Source organism: Aegilops tauschii, chromosome 2 (assembly GCF_002575655.3).
Source record: "Aegilops tauschii subsp. strangulata cultivar AL8/78 chromosome 2, Aet v6.0, whole genome shotgun sequence".
Classification (NCBI taxonomy): domain Eukaryota; kingdom Viridiplantae; phylum Streptophyta; class Magnoliopsida; order Poales; family Poaceae; genus Aegilops; species Aegilops tauschii.
Genome location: NC_053036.3, coordinates 466,148,561 through 466,161,717, shown reverse-complemented (window position 1 = coordinate 466,161,717; position 13,157 = coordinate 466,148,561). Strand labels below are relative to the sequence as shown.

The window sequence follows — 13,157 nt, the reverse complement described above, 5'->3', positions numbered from 1 at the left end:
GGGCGAGAGCAGCCATGGCTCCACATCCATCCACCAGGGCCAAATGGCGTCGTTTCTTTGATCGTTATGACTGAAGTGTTGAATTTTTATGTTTTTAAGATTGTGTTGTGAGGGATTAGATGTCTTTATCTGAAGTTGAACTGCTGTTTTATTTGAAGTTGAACTAATTTGCGGTCAGATGTATAATAACTATTTCCTACCAGCTGGCTGCCCACCTGCCTATTTATTGTTTTTATAACCTGTGAGTCTCCCTGGCTATAAATTCTATCCATCTATCTGTGGTGTGTGGCTCAGTCTCCCCCTCCTTTTTCTTCTTTCTTCCAGAATCAGATCTAGGTTCCCCCCTCTTCTCTCTGTTTGTTTTCTTCCCTATTCCTGTGTTTTCCATGGAGGATTGTTCATGCGGATGTTTGGCAAAGATGGCGCGCATAGCTGACGGCTGTGTGTACGAATCTGGTTTGGAGCTCACCGAGACTCAACGGCGTGGGCAACTTTCGTCTCTGTTGTACAGCAATCATGGGTTTCGTGCACCCTATGTTTGTCGGCTGTCGGTTGGGGACTTGAAGGAATCATGGGTATGTGTTTCTTTTCGTTTTGTTTTTCTTCTTTTTGTTGGTGTCATTTTGAATCGCATGGACTGAATCTGTAGTTTAGTTTTATCAATAGTTTGTTTATAATTTTTGTTTGGTTTAGTCAGAATTTAAGAGTTGGGATTTGTTTGTGTATTTGTTCATTACTTAACGGTATTTTATCCATTATTGTATAATCCTTGTTCTGTTTTTGTCAGATGTTTTTACTGTAAGTGTATTGATTTGTATATTTCTTTAGTTTAGTCATGTCATATGATTAGTTAGTTTGGTGTTTTTGTTTTGGTTCAGATATTTTGTTTTCCCTTTGTTATGCAAACCGTTCCTAAATCTGTGTAAAAATTCAGTTATGTCAGCTGTTCACTTTGTTTTCTACTCCCATGCCCATTTGCAGAAAATGTCACCCAGAATCAGGATTGTTGCTCCTAGTTCCGGGATACTGAAGATGGAGACTTCAGACAAAAATGGGTATCAGTTGATGGAAGCTGCCTACCACATCGACTTTGATGGTTGCATCAACCTAACTACTGGGTGGAAGGAGTTTGTGGCAGAGTCTGGATTTGAGGATGGTGATGTGGTTATGGTTATGTTCTTCAGGGAAGATGATTCTCTGACGTTCAGAATTTATGTGCTATAGGTTTAAATGTGGCAAACGACGCTGGTTGTCAGATTTGTGTGTGTTTGTCTATGTTGCAGTAATTTTTTTTAAACAATGTATGTCAGATGGTTGAATAATATGTTATTACCAGGTGGTTTGGAATATTTTTTTTCGTATGTTATTGTATGTGGTATTTTTTTATGTAATGCTTTGTGTTTTGGCTAAAGCAGAACTTTTTTTATATTTTTTTTTGAATTGGCACAATTTAAAGTTGAACTGATGTACATAGCTTGTGGACGAAACATATACACGCTAATGATGGATGTTGGACCGCTTGGGTTGAGTTTGTTGAACTTGTTGCACAGTACATTTTTACTTGGACCTTCTGAATTTTAGTACTTGAACTTTTTTAAATGTTGTTTGTGAAAATTTTGTTACAATTTTATACGTTGAAGTATGCTTTTATATATTTATGTTTTAAAAAAGGTTTTTTTGTTTAGTTTTCTAATTTTTTTACAACTAACATGTGTTTGAACTTTTGTACATTTTTTTAGAATAATATTTTATGAGGGTTATTTTTAAATTATATGCATTTGTTCCTTTTAATTTGGTTCGTGTGTGATCGGTAGGAATTTTGTATTTGGATTGTATTGTTGCATTGGGCCGTTCCCTGGAGGCATTGTTTTCGGCCCAGATAGGTCATCCGCCCGGCTGTGCAGTGCAGCGTGTGCGTGTGGTTTGGGTTTAGTCCCACCTCGCTAGGCGAAGGGGCTCTCGACCGGTTTATAAGCGCTACCGAATCCCACCTGTCGAACTCCTCTGAACAGTTACCTGAGCGCTTACACACGGCGCTCGCTCTCTCTCATGACCTGTGGGCCCTTGATGGCAGGCCCTGCGTTGGGGCGATTTACTAGGGATTCGCCAACGGTATCCCCGTGGGCTCGAGTTCAAGTGTCAACCTGCGCTAGGGCCTTTCTTTCTATGGTCGGTCAACTTTTTTTTTGGTTTTGAATCTAGTACTTGACTCCATCAGTAACTTGGACTTATACTTTCGTTGTAGCTCTTGTGAGTTTTGTCAAACTGTTCTTTTGTCTTTGAGTTTTTGACTCACTTTTTTTGTTGTTGTTGTGATTATTGTCAAAGGTTTTCTTGTTTTATTTGTTAGCATTATAGTACTTGCTTGTAAACTAAGTTGTACTGAGGGTTCATTCAAAGTAGAACTTCTGTGTTTAGGCTCACGTTTTTTTGATAGATTTGCAAACTGTTGCTTCTTTGTTCCTTATTTATACTAGTACGGTATTGTTCGTTCAATTGTACTTGTACTGTCATTCTTTAGTCTGCCAGTGAGTAATATAAGCCGATTCTGATGCTTTTTAACTTTTCTGTTGTAGTACCTGCGCTAGGGCCTGTCTTTCTACGGGTGGTCAACTTTTTTTTGGTTTTGAATCTAGTACATGACTCCATCAATAACTTGGACTTATACTTTCATTGTAGTTCTTGTGAGTTTTTGGCTCACTTTTTTTGTTGTTGTTGATTATTGTCAAAGGTTTTCTTGTTTCATTTGTTAGCATTATAGTACTTGCTTGTAAACTAAGTTGTACTGAGGGTTCATTCAAAGTAGAACTTCTGTGTTTAGGCTCACTGCACCGAGGGGCATAGTTGTACTGACACATCTTCCTTGTATGGACTTGCCCCCATTATGTATCTTAGGAGGGGTGTGGGTGCGTGGGGGTGGCAAACAGAATAACCGCACTGCGCCTGTCAAACGAGCGCACTGCCGCGTTAGCGCAAGGCCGAGCCGGGGGGGAGGGGGTCGGGACCCCCCTCCCCCATCCCGGTGAGGCCGAGCCAGGAACGAGCCGTAGCAGGCGACGATGCGGCGTGCCGCGGCGTCGCATGCGGAGGCGAGTCCGTAGCATGACTTGCCCCATTATCTATCTTAGGGGGGGTGTGGGTGTGTGGGGGTGGGAAACAGAATAACCGCACTGCGCCTGTCAAACGAGCGCACTGCCGCCTTAGCGCGAGGTTGAGCCGGGGGGAGGGGGGTCGGGACCCCCCATCCCGGTGAGGCCGAGCAAGGAACGAGCCGTAGCAGGCGACGACGCGGCGTGCCGCGGCATCGCATGCGGAGGCGAGTCCGTAACATGACTTGCCCCATTCTCTATCTTAGGGGGGGTGTGGGTGCGTGGGGGTGGGAAACAGAATAACCGCACTGCACCAAGGGGCATAGTTGTACTGACACATCTTCCTTGTATGGACTTGGCCCCATTATCTATCTTAGGGGGGTGTGGGTGGGAAACAGAATAACCGCACTGCACCGAGGGGCATAGTTGTACAGACACATATTCCATGTATGGACTTGCCCCCATTATCTATCTTAAGGGGTGGGAAACAGAATAACCGCACTGCACCGAGGGGCATAGTTTTACTGACACATCTTCCTTGTACGGACTTGCCCCCATTATTTATCTTAAGGGGTGTGGGTGCGTGGGGTGGGAAACAGAATAACCGCACTGCACCGAGGGGCATAGTTGTACTGACACATCTTCCTTGTATGGACTTCCCCCATTATCTATCTTAGGGGGGTGTGGGTGGGAAACGGAATAACCGCACTGCACCGAGGGGCATAGTTGTACTGACACATCTTCCTTGTATGGACTTGCCCCCATTATATATCTTAGGGGGTGGGAAACAGAATAACCGCACTGCACCGAGGGCATAGTTGCACTGACACATCTTCCTTGTATGGACTTGCCCCCATTATCTATCTTAAGGGGTGTGGGTGTGTGGGGGTGGGAAACAGAATAACCGCACTGCGTCTGTCAAACGAGCACACTGCCGCGTTAGCGCGGGGCCGAGCCAGGAACGAGCCGTAGCAGGCGACGACGAGGCGTGCCGCGGCGTCGCATGCGAAGGTGAGTCCGTAACATGACTTGCCCCATTATCTATCTTAGGGGTGTGTGTGTGGGGGTGCGTGGGGGTGGGAAACAGAATTACCGCACTGCACCGAGGGGCATAGTTGTACTGACACATCTTCCTTGTATGGACTTGCCCCCATTATCTATCTTAGGGGGTGGGAAACAGAATAACCGCACTGCACCGAGGGGCATAGTTGTACTGACACATCTTCCTTGTATGGACTTGCCCCCATTATCTATCTTAGGGGGGGTGTGGGTGGGAAACAGAATATCCGCACTGCACCGAGGGACATAGTTGTACTGACACATCTTCCTTGTATGGACTTGCCCCCATTATCTATCTTAGGGGGTGGGAAACAGAATAACCGCACTGCACCGAGGGGCATAGTTGTACTAACACATCTTCCTTGTATGGACTTGCCCCCATTATCTATCTTAAGGGGTGGGAAACAGAATAACCGCACTGCACCGAGGGGCATAGTTTTACGGACACATCTTCCTTGTACGGACTTGCCCCCATTATCTATCTTAGGGGGTGTGGGTGCGTGGGGTGGGAAACAGAATAACCGCACTGCACCGAGGGGCATAGTTGTACTGACACATCTTCCTTGTATGGACTTCCCCCATTATCTATCTTAGGGGGGTGTGGGTGGGAAATGGAATAACCGCACTGCACCGAGGGGCATAGTTGTACTGACACATCTTCCTTGTATGGACTTGCCCCCATTATATATCTTAGGGGGTGGGAAACAGAATAACCGCACTGCACCGAGGGGCATAGTTGCACTGACACATCTTCCTTGTATGGACTTGCCCCCATTATCTATCTTAAGGGGTGTGGGTGTGTGGGGGTGGGAAACAGAATAACCGCACTGCGTCTGTCAAACGAGCACACTGCCGCGTTAGCGCGGGGCCGAGCCAGGAACGAGTCGTAGCAGGCGACGACGAGGCGTGCCGCGGCGTCGCATGCGAAGGCGAGTCCGTAACATGACTTGCCCCATTATCTATCTTAGGGGTGTGTGTGTGGGGGTGCGTGGGGGTGGGAAACAGAATTACCGCACTGCACCGAGGGGCATAGTTGTACTGACACATCTTCTTGTATGGACTTGCCCCCATTATCTATCTTAGGCGGGGGTGTGGGTGGGAAACAGAATATCCGCACTGCACCGAGGGGCATAGTTGTACTGACACATCTTCCTTGTATGGACTTGCCCCATTATCTATCTTAGGGGGTGGGAAACAGAATAACCGCACTGCACCGAGGGGCATAGTTGTACTGACACATCTTCCTTGTATGGACTTGCCCCCATTATCTATCTTAGGGATTGTGAGTGCGTGGGGGTGGGAAACAGAATAACCGCACTGTGCCTGTCAAACGAGCGCACTACCGCGTTAGCGCGAGGCCGAGCCGGGGGGCCATCCTGGCGACACTACACCACGCCACTACATTCCCTACAGACATGTGTTGGGAAAAGTTACTATCGCGGTCGACAGTTGATTGGAAAATGTTGTAACAGATGGTTGGGAAAACCTGTGAACAGTAGCAGACCATCAGACGGGAATACCAGCACATTTAATGTCGAACTGTGGGTCGGGAAAGCTCGCATGCACATCCATTCATCGGTCGGGAAATAACCCCGACCAACGGTCTGTGCCAAATGGGCCTGCGCGCGCGCGTAGAGAAAAATTAGCGCCAACATTTGGCCCAAGCCCGCGAAAGTTCCCTCCCAACGCATAAGGCACCACTCACGCGCAGCCAAATCCCTAATTCCCCTTTCCCATTCCCCACGCGCGCCGCCCTGGGCTCTCCGCCGCCGCCGGGCCATTGTGCTGCTCCCGCGCGACCCTGCTGGACTGCCGCCCCACACCGCCTGCCCCCATGCGCTCGACCCCTCTCCTCTGCCCCGGCGCTCTCCCCTGACCACAAGAACCTTGGTGTTGTCACCGTCATGGCATGCGGTCAGCAGATCCCGGGGAGACGAGATTCAACCTGCTGCAGAGGGATGTTGCCCTGTACTAGAAGACTGTGCTGGCCGTGGTGAAGCACTCCCTGGAGGTGCTGCTGCTCGTGGTGTCCAACCCTGTTGACGTCCTCGCCAGCCTCGCCTTCAAGATTTCAGAGTTGGGTTCCAGGCGAGCGGCGTCATCTGCTCCGGTACCGATCTCGACGCCTCCTGGTTCTGGTTCCTCATCAACGACCCCCCGCCATCAACGCGTAGGACGTCCAGGTAGCTTGCTAGACCCGAATCCATCCATGAATCCATTGGCCTCTTGCTCTCCCGATAAAAATTTCTCAGGTTCATAGAAATACTTTACGAGTATTTGTTTTTTTCTTTGAAAGTCTAACTTGTTACTAATTTGGTCGATGGTTTCCAGAAGAAGGGAGCATATGTAACAGGCCTTCCAGATACTCTTCATGTTACTGATTTTCTCATAGAAAATTCTTCATTGCCATATATATTTTCCGCTGACATATCATTAAGCATCAGTATTGTATTTTGATTCTTTTTCTCGATTATAGAAGATGTTATTTGTCCAGCCTACAGTCATGTTTAATTTCCGCATAGTTTGCTTCCTTATTTCCTTTCCCATGTAATTATTATGTAGTTATTCTACATTCTGCGCAGTCCTAATCAGATTCAAGGCAGCAGTTATATCGTTGAATAGTTGTTGCAATTTCTGCTACATATATATGTAGATTTGTGAAAGTATTTCTAAACATGTTACCAGGTTTAATGGAAGAAATCCTACAAATGAAATAGCAATAATGTTAGGTAAGGTGTGGGGGGTCTCCTGCCTCCTCTGTTCAATTTGCACTCCTTCCAGTGTCCTCACATAATAAATCTAAATTAAATGAAGTCGATATATTATTATATCTTCTAGACCAAATGATCTCCGTGTTATGAATATTGATCTGCAATAGCATGTCCTTAATCAAAATTCCATGTATATTAAATGATACAAGTAGCAGAATCTTCGTCGCAGTGTTTTATAGTTTCATTTATTTGAAAGTATTCTAACTCCACCGAGAGTGAATGAATTTTAACCAAGAGTATTGTGCTGCAGGATTCCCAGCCCACCCCAGCATTTCCTTCAACCCCGAACCAGTTTACTGTTGCGCCTCTGCAACCTTACAGGTCGCCACAGTCCATGCAACAACTGGCAGCAGGGCCTATTGTCGTCGCCGCGCATCCCAGGTTCATCTGCTTGCTGCTGTTTCGGCCATCGCTGAAACCAATCAGGAGTTAGTGGCCTCAAAGCACCAAAGTATAATAATCTTTCTTCTTCATAGGTCATCAATTCCTAATCCTATTTCAGTTCACTACATAATCCTAGTTCACTTCATAGGTCATCACTTCATAATCCTAGTTCACTTCACTTCGTTATTCCTTTTATTTCAGTATAATGGGGCATCATATTATTAAATATTTTTGTTCTCTATACACCGAATGAAAACTAGGTATTTGGAGGTTTTGTTCTCTGTTTTGCATAACTGACATGCAATTTGTTCCACGCCTTTTCTTTTCTGGAAGAAACAAAGATATATCATACACGAGGGTGTTACCCACTATTACTCTCAAGACAGTCCAGATTAGGACATCAACTTGTTAGAACTCTATCAATGATGTTGTATTATGATGCAGTCTACTAATCAATGATGTTGTATTATCAAGAAATTTGTCGTACTAGTACATTATTCCATGATGCAGTCTGCTAATATAGCTTACTACAAAATATTTTAAACCAGGTTGGTCGGGCAATCTAGTGCTTATCTGCCGGGATTTTGAATTGAATATCTGTGGAATTTCTGGTAGCTATGTGGATCTATTGGCTCAGAAAATTGATACCCCAGTATCTACAATTTGTGGCCATGTAGGGTATGATATAAATCTCAGATTTGCTTGTTTAATTGTCACAATTGTTAGATTGTTAATGGCTTCATGTGCAGCTCAAGCATCTCTCCTTCATCAGGTAAAATGTCAGCCTGAAAATCGTCTAGGCAGCTGGCTACATCCCCAAGAGGTCCAATTGCAGGTACAGATAATAAAACACAACTTTGTAACTTTCTAAGCAACACACAACAACAACAACAACAACAACAACAACAACAAAGCCTTTAGTCCCAAACAAGTTGGGGTAGGCTAGAGGTGAAACCCATAAGATCTCGCAACCAACTCATGGCTCTGGCACATGGATAGCAAGCTTCCACGCACCCCTGTCCATAGCTAGCTCTTTGGTGATACTCCAATCCTTCAGGTCTCTCTTAACGGACTCCTCCCATGTCAAATTCGGTCTACCCCGCCCTCTCTTGACATTCTCCGCACGCTTTAGCCATCCGCTATGCACTGGAGCTTCTGGAGGCCTGCGCTGAATATGCCCAAACCATCTCAGATGATGTTGGACAAGCTTCTCCTCAATTGGTGCTACCCCAACTCTATCTCGTATATCATCATTCCTGACTCGATCCTTCCTCGTGGCCACACATCCATCTCAACATACGCATTTCCGCCACACCTAACTGTTGAACATGTCGCCTTTTAGTCGGCCAACACTCCGCGCCATACAACATTGCGGGTCGAACCGCCGTCCTGTAGAACTTGCCTTTTAGCTTTTGTGGCACTCTCTTGTCATAGAGAATGCCAGAAGCTTGGCGCCACTTCATCCATCCGGCTTTGATTCGATGGTTCACATCTTCATCAATACCCCCATCCTCCTGCAACATTGACCCCAAATACCGAAAGGTGTCCTTCCGAGGTACCACCCGGCCATCAAGGCTAACCTCCTCCTCACACCTAGTAGTACTGAAACCGCACATCATGTACTCGGTTTTAGTTCTACTAAGCCTAAACCCTTTCGATTCCATGGTTTGTCTCCATAACTCAACTTTCTATTTACCCCCGTCCGACTATCGTCAACTAGCACCACATCATCTGCAAAGAGCATACACCATGGGATATCTCCTTGTATATCCCTTGTGACCTCATCCATCACCAATGCAAAAAGATAAGGGCTCAAAGCTGACCCCTGATGTAGTCCTATCTTAATCGGGAAGTCATCGGTGTCGACATCACTTGTTCGAACACTTGTCACAACATTATCGTACATGTCCTTGATGAGGGTAATGTACTTTGCTGGGACTTTGTGTTTCTCCAAGGCCCACCACATGACATTCCGCGGTATCTTATCATAGGCCTTCTCCAAGTCAATGAACACCATATGCAAGTCCCTCTTTTGCTCCCTATATCTCTCCATAAGTTGTCGTACCAAGAAAATGGCTTCCATGGTCGACCTCCCAGGCATGAAACCAAACTGATTTTTGGTCACGCTTGTCATTCTTCTTAAGCGGTGCTCAATGACTCTCTCCCATAGCTTCATTGTATGGCTCATCAGCTTAATTCCACGGTAATTAGTACAACTCTGAACATCTCCCTTGTTCTTGAAGATTGGTACTAATATACTCCGTCTCCATTCTTCTGGCATCTTGTTTGCCCGAAAAATGAGGTTGAAAAGCTTGGTTAGCCATACTATCGCTATGTCCCCGAGACCTTTCCACACCTCAATGGGGATACAATCAGGGCCCATCGCCTTGCCTCCTTTCATCCTCTTTAAAGCCTCCTTCACCTCAGACTCCTGGATTCGCCGCACAAAACGCATGCTGGTCTCATCAAATGAGTCGTCCAGTTCAATGGTAGAACTCTCATTCTCCCCATTGAACAGCTTGTCGAAGTACTCCCGCCATCTATGCTTAATCTCCTCGTCCTTCACCAAGAGTTGGCCTGCTCCGTCCTTGATGCATTTGACTTGGCCAATATCCCTCGTCTTCCTCTCTCGGATCTTGGCCATCTTATAGATGTCCCTTTCACCTTCCTTCGTGCCTAACCGTTGGTAGAGGTCCTCATATGCCCGACCCCTTGCTTCACCAACAGCTCGCTTTGCGGCCTTCTTCGCCATCTTGTACTTCTCTATGTTGTCTGCACTCCTATCCAGGTATAGGCGTCTGAAGCAACCTTTCTTCTCTTTAATCGCCTTCTGGACATCATCATTCCACCACCAGGTATCCTTATCTTCGCTTCTCCTTCCCCTGGACACTCCAAACTCCTCCGAGGCCACCTTACGAATGCAAGTCGCCATCTTCATCCACACATTGTCCGCATCCCCTCCTTCCTCCCAAGGGCCCTCCTTAATGACCCTCTCCTTGAACACCTGAGCTACCTCCCCCTTGAGCTTCCACCACTTCGTTCTAGCAACTTTGGCACGCTTATCCCGCTGGACACGAATCCGAAAGCGGAAGTCAGCAACCACCAGCTTATGCTGGGGTACAAGATTCTCTCCAGGTATCACCTTACAGTCTAGGCACGCACGCCTATCTTCTCTTCTCGAGAGGATGAAATCAATCTGGCTAGAGTGTTGGCCACTATTAAAAGTCACCAGATGTGATTCTCTCTTTCTAAAGAGGGTGTTAGCTACAATCATGTTGTAGGCTAGAGCAAAGCTTAAGACATCTTCTCCTTCTTGATTCCTGATGCCATAGCCAAAGCCCCCATGCGCCCCTTCAAAACCTGTGTTAGATGTACCCACGTGGCCATTGAGGTCTCCTCCTATGAAGAGCTTCTCACCAATCGGTACACTCCTAACCATGTCTTCCAGGCCTTCCCAGAACTCCCTCTTGGTGTTCTCATTGTGGCCTACTTGCGGGGCATACGCGCTGATAACATTGAGAACCAAGTCCTCAACTACCAGCTTGACCAGGATAAACCGGTCCCCACGTCTCTTAACGTCTACCACTCCATACTTGAGGCTCTTGTTGATCAAGATGCCTACGCCATTTCTGTTTGCAGCCGTCCCCGTGTACCACAGCTTGAAGCCGGTATCGTCCACCTCCTTCGCCTTCTGTCCTCTCCATTTGGTTTCTTGGACGCAAAGGATATCAACCCCTCTCCTCACCGCTGCATCAACTAGCTCCTGAAGCTTCCCTGTCAGAGACCCTACGTTCCAGCTACCTAAGCGAATCCTCCTAGGCTCGGCTAGCTTCCTTACCCTTCGCACTCGTCGAGTCAAATGCGAAGACCCTTGCTCATTTTCCACTACATCCGGGCGCCGATGTAGCGTGCCACTAAGGATGCGACGACCCGATCCTCGCTCACTTGCCACCGTATCCGGATCAAGATACGGCGCGCCACTTGGGGGGTGACGGCCCGGCCCTTGCCCATTTTCCACCACACCCGGGTTCCGATGTGGCGCGTTGCTGAGAGGGTTACGCCCCAACGAAAATCTTTTGGGTTTCATCTCCATAAGAGTGGCTGAGTTTTTACGTTGGCTCGCCAAGCCTATGACAACCCTCCTCCTTTACCCGGGCTTGGGACCGGCTATGTTGAGACAACATAGGCGGAGTTAACTTTCTAAGCAACACACGAGTAGAAAATTGTTGTATGCAGAAGTGAGGCTAGACATGCTTGCTATTACTTATTTCAAGCTTGAGCTTTTAGTTTCTGATGATGTGACCACAAGCTTGTTTTTTTGTGTATGTTAATCTGACGGAACTATATGACGCCAATGATGGATGGCTTGGATGTAGTACTTTAACCAAAAAATTTAACCTGAAGAGCATCTTATTTGTGCCCTGTTTCCAGAATATTTTAAATATCTGAATGTTATGACAAATGAAATCAAACTATTTCTTGTACCATTGGTGGTTTAATGTTTCCATTGTTCCCATTGGGGTGGCCTCATAGTTTTCCGAGCAAGAAATACGATCTGGAGAAGCAAATGTCAAGTTCATCTGTTCGTAGTTGCAAAAGTAACTAGAAGTGATCATTTTTCCTGGGCACTAGCTCTCTTCTAGTAGAACACAATCTATACTGCTGGTTTTTCATGTTTGTTTGCAGTTAGACAATTATAACTATATATTTAGTTCAAATTACGGAAAACTAGCTAAAATTTCCAATCCATGTAGACACCTGAAATTATTGTGAACATAGACCTAATATTGACTTGACGTGCGCTAACAACAAGCAAACTAACTGTTTGATTTGTGTCTTCTTGCACACCGGTCAAAATTTAACCACTACTATGTTTAATCCATATATTGAGATAGGTGTTTTCCCTTTGCCGACATATATATAGGATTTACTTTGTTTATTGAAAATATTTATATAAGTGTATGTTGATACTTTTTATACTTATGTTAAGGACCCCTGGGTTCATAGTTACTGTACACCTTCTACACAATATTTGACGGAGTAATAAAAGATGGTTGATAAGTATGTTGCTCTAAACCTTGTATTAAGTGGCGGAGCTTTGACAGGGCGAACCTGGGCAGCCCAGGTCATTTACTTAGAAGACGAGCACTCCACCAGGCTTTTTCTCAATGTATCATTTTGGTCTCTTGTAGTAAACAACTTTGGCGATGCTCACGATAGGCAGTGACACTCTGTGGTGGTGTCGAGCGTTGGGGTAGGAAATCATAACATCATCAACTCTGCCTCACCTCTTCCACTCGTGCTGTCCGATGGTAATTTTATTTTTATCCTTCCTATTGATGTACTGCAGTGCAGTCCGATTCTTTTGATTTTTCTTTTTTATTAGTTTTGACTCATGTTGGGAAAAGTTCTAATTAGGTCGTACATTTTGCACTAAATGGAAAGGTCAAACTATGTGGTTAAGTAGTATTTTGGTACTTACCTCAAAAGAAGGTTGTATTTTGGTAGTACCCTGTTTTGGAGAAGCTTTTATATGTAATTGGTGTTGGAAATGTATTTTGTAAGCAGATAGGATCAATATGCTTAACATGCTACAAATTGCAACTTGTGGTCGTACTTTGGTATTTCAAAAACCAAATCATATCATTTTGTAGCCCCCCCCCCCCCCCCCCCCCCCCCCTTGAAATTTTTGTTCTGATTTTGAAAAATAGGGAACCTAGAGAGGCTAGTGTTTGTGCAATGTAACTGCTAATATGTTCTCTGAGAAGTGTCCCAGAAGCAGATCCAGAATATTAACTTGGGATTTTTACTTGCAGATGTTCAAGCTGGAGGATGTTCTGCAATGAGATGTGGA

The 13,157-nt window shown here is 45.7% G+C and overlaps 1 long non-coding RNA gene across 3 annotated transcripts; it reads left to right on the top strand.

Annotated features, from left to right (window-relative positions):
- The first annotated feature begins 5,854 nt into the window (after positions 1-5,854).
- LOC120974099 (uncharacterized) lies at positions 5,855-13,157 on the top strand. 3 transcript variants are annotated; one of them, XR_012203071.1, is made up of 6 exons: positions 5,857-6,331; positions 7,170-7,370; positions 7,852-7,981; positions 8,053-8,138; positions 12,496-12,615; positions 13,120-13,157. It is a non-coding gene; the product is annotated as an uncharacterized lncRNA (long non-coding RNA). The 3 variants fall into 3 exon arrangements; XR_012203072.1 differs by having other exon boundaries at positions 5,855-6,331; positions 7,170-7,395; positions 7,852-8,138; XR_012203070.1 differs by having other exon boundaries at positions 5,856-6,331; positions 7,852-8,138.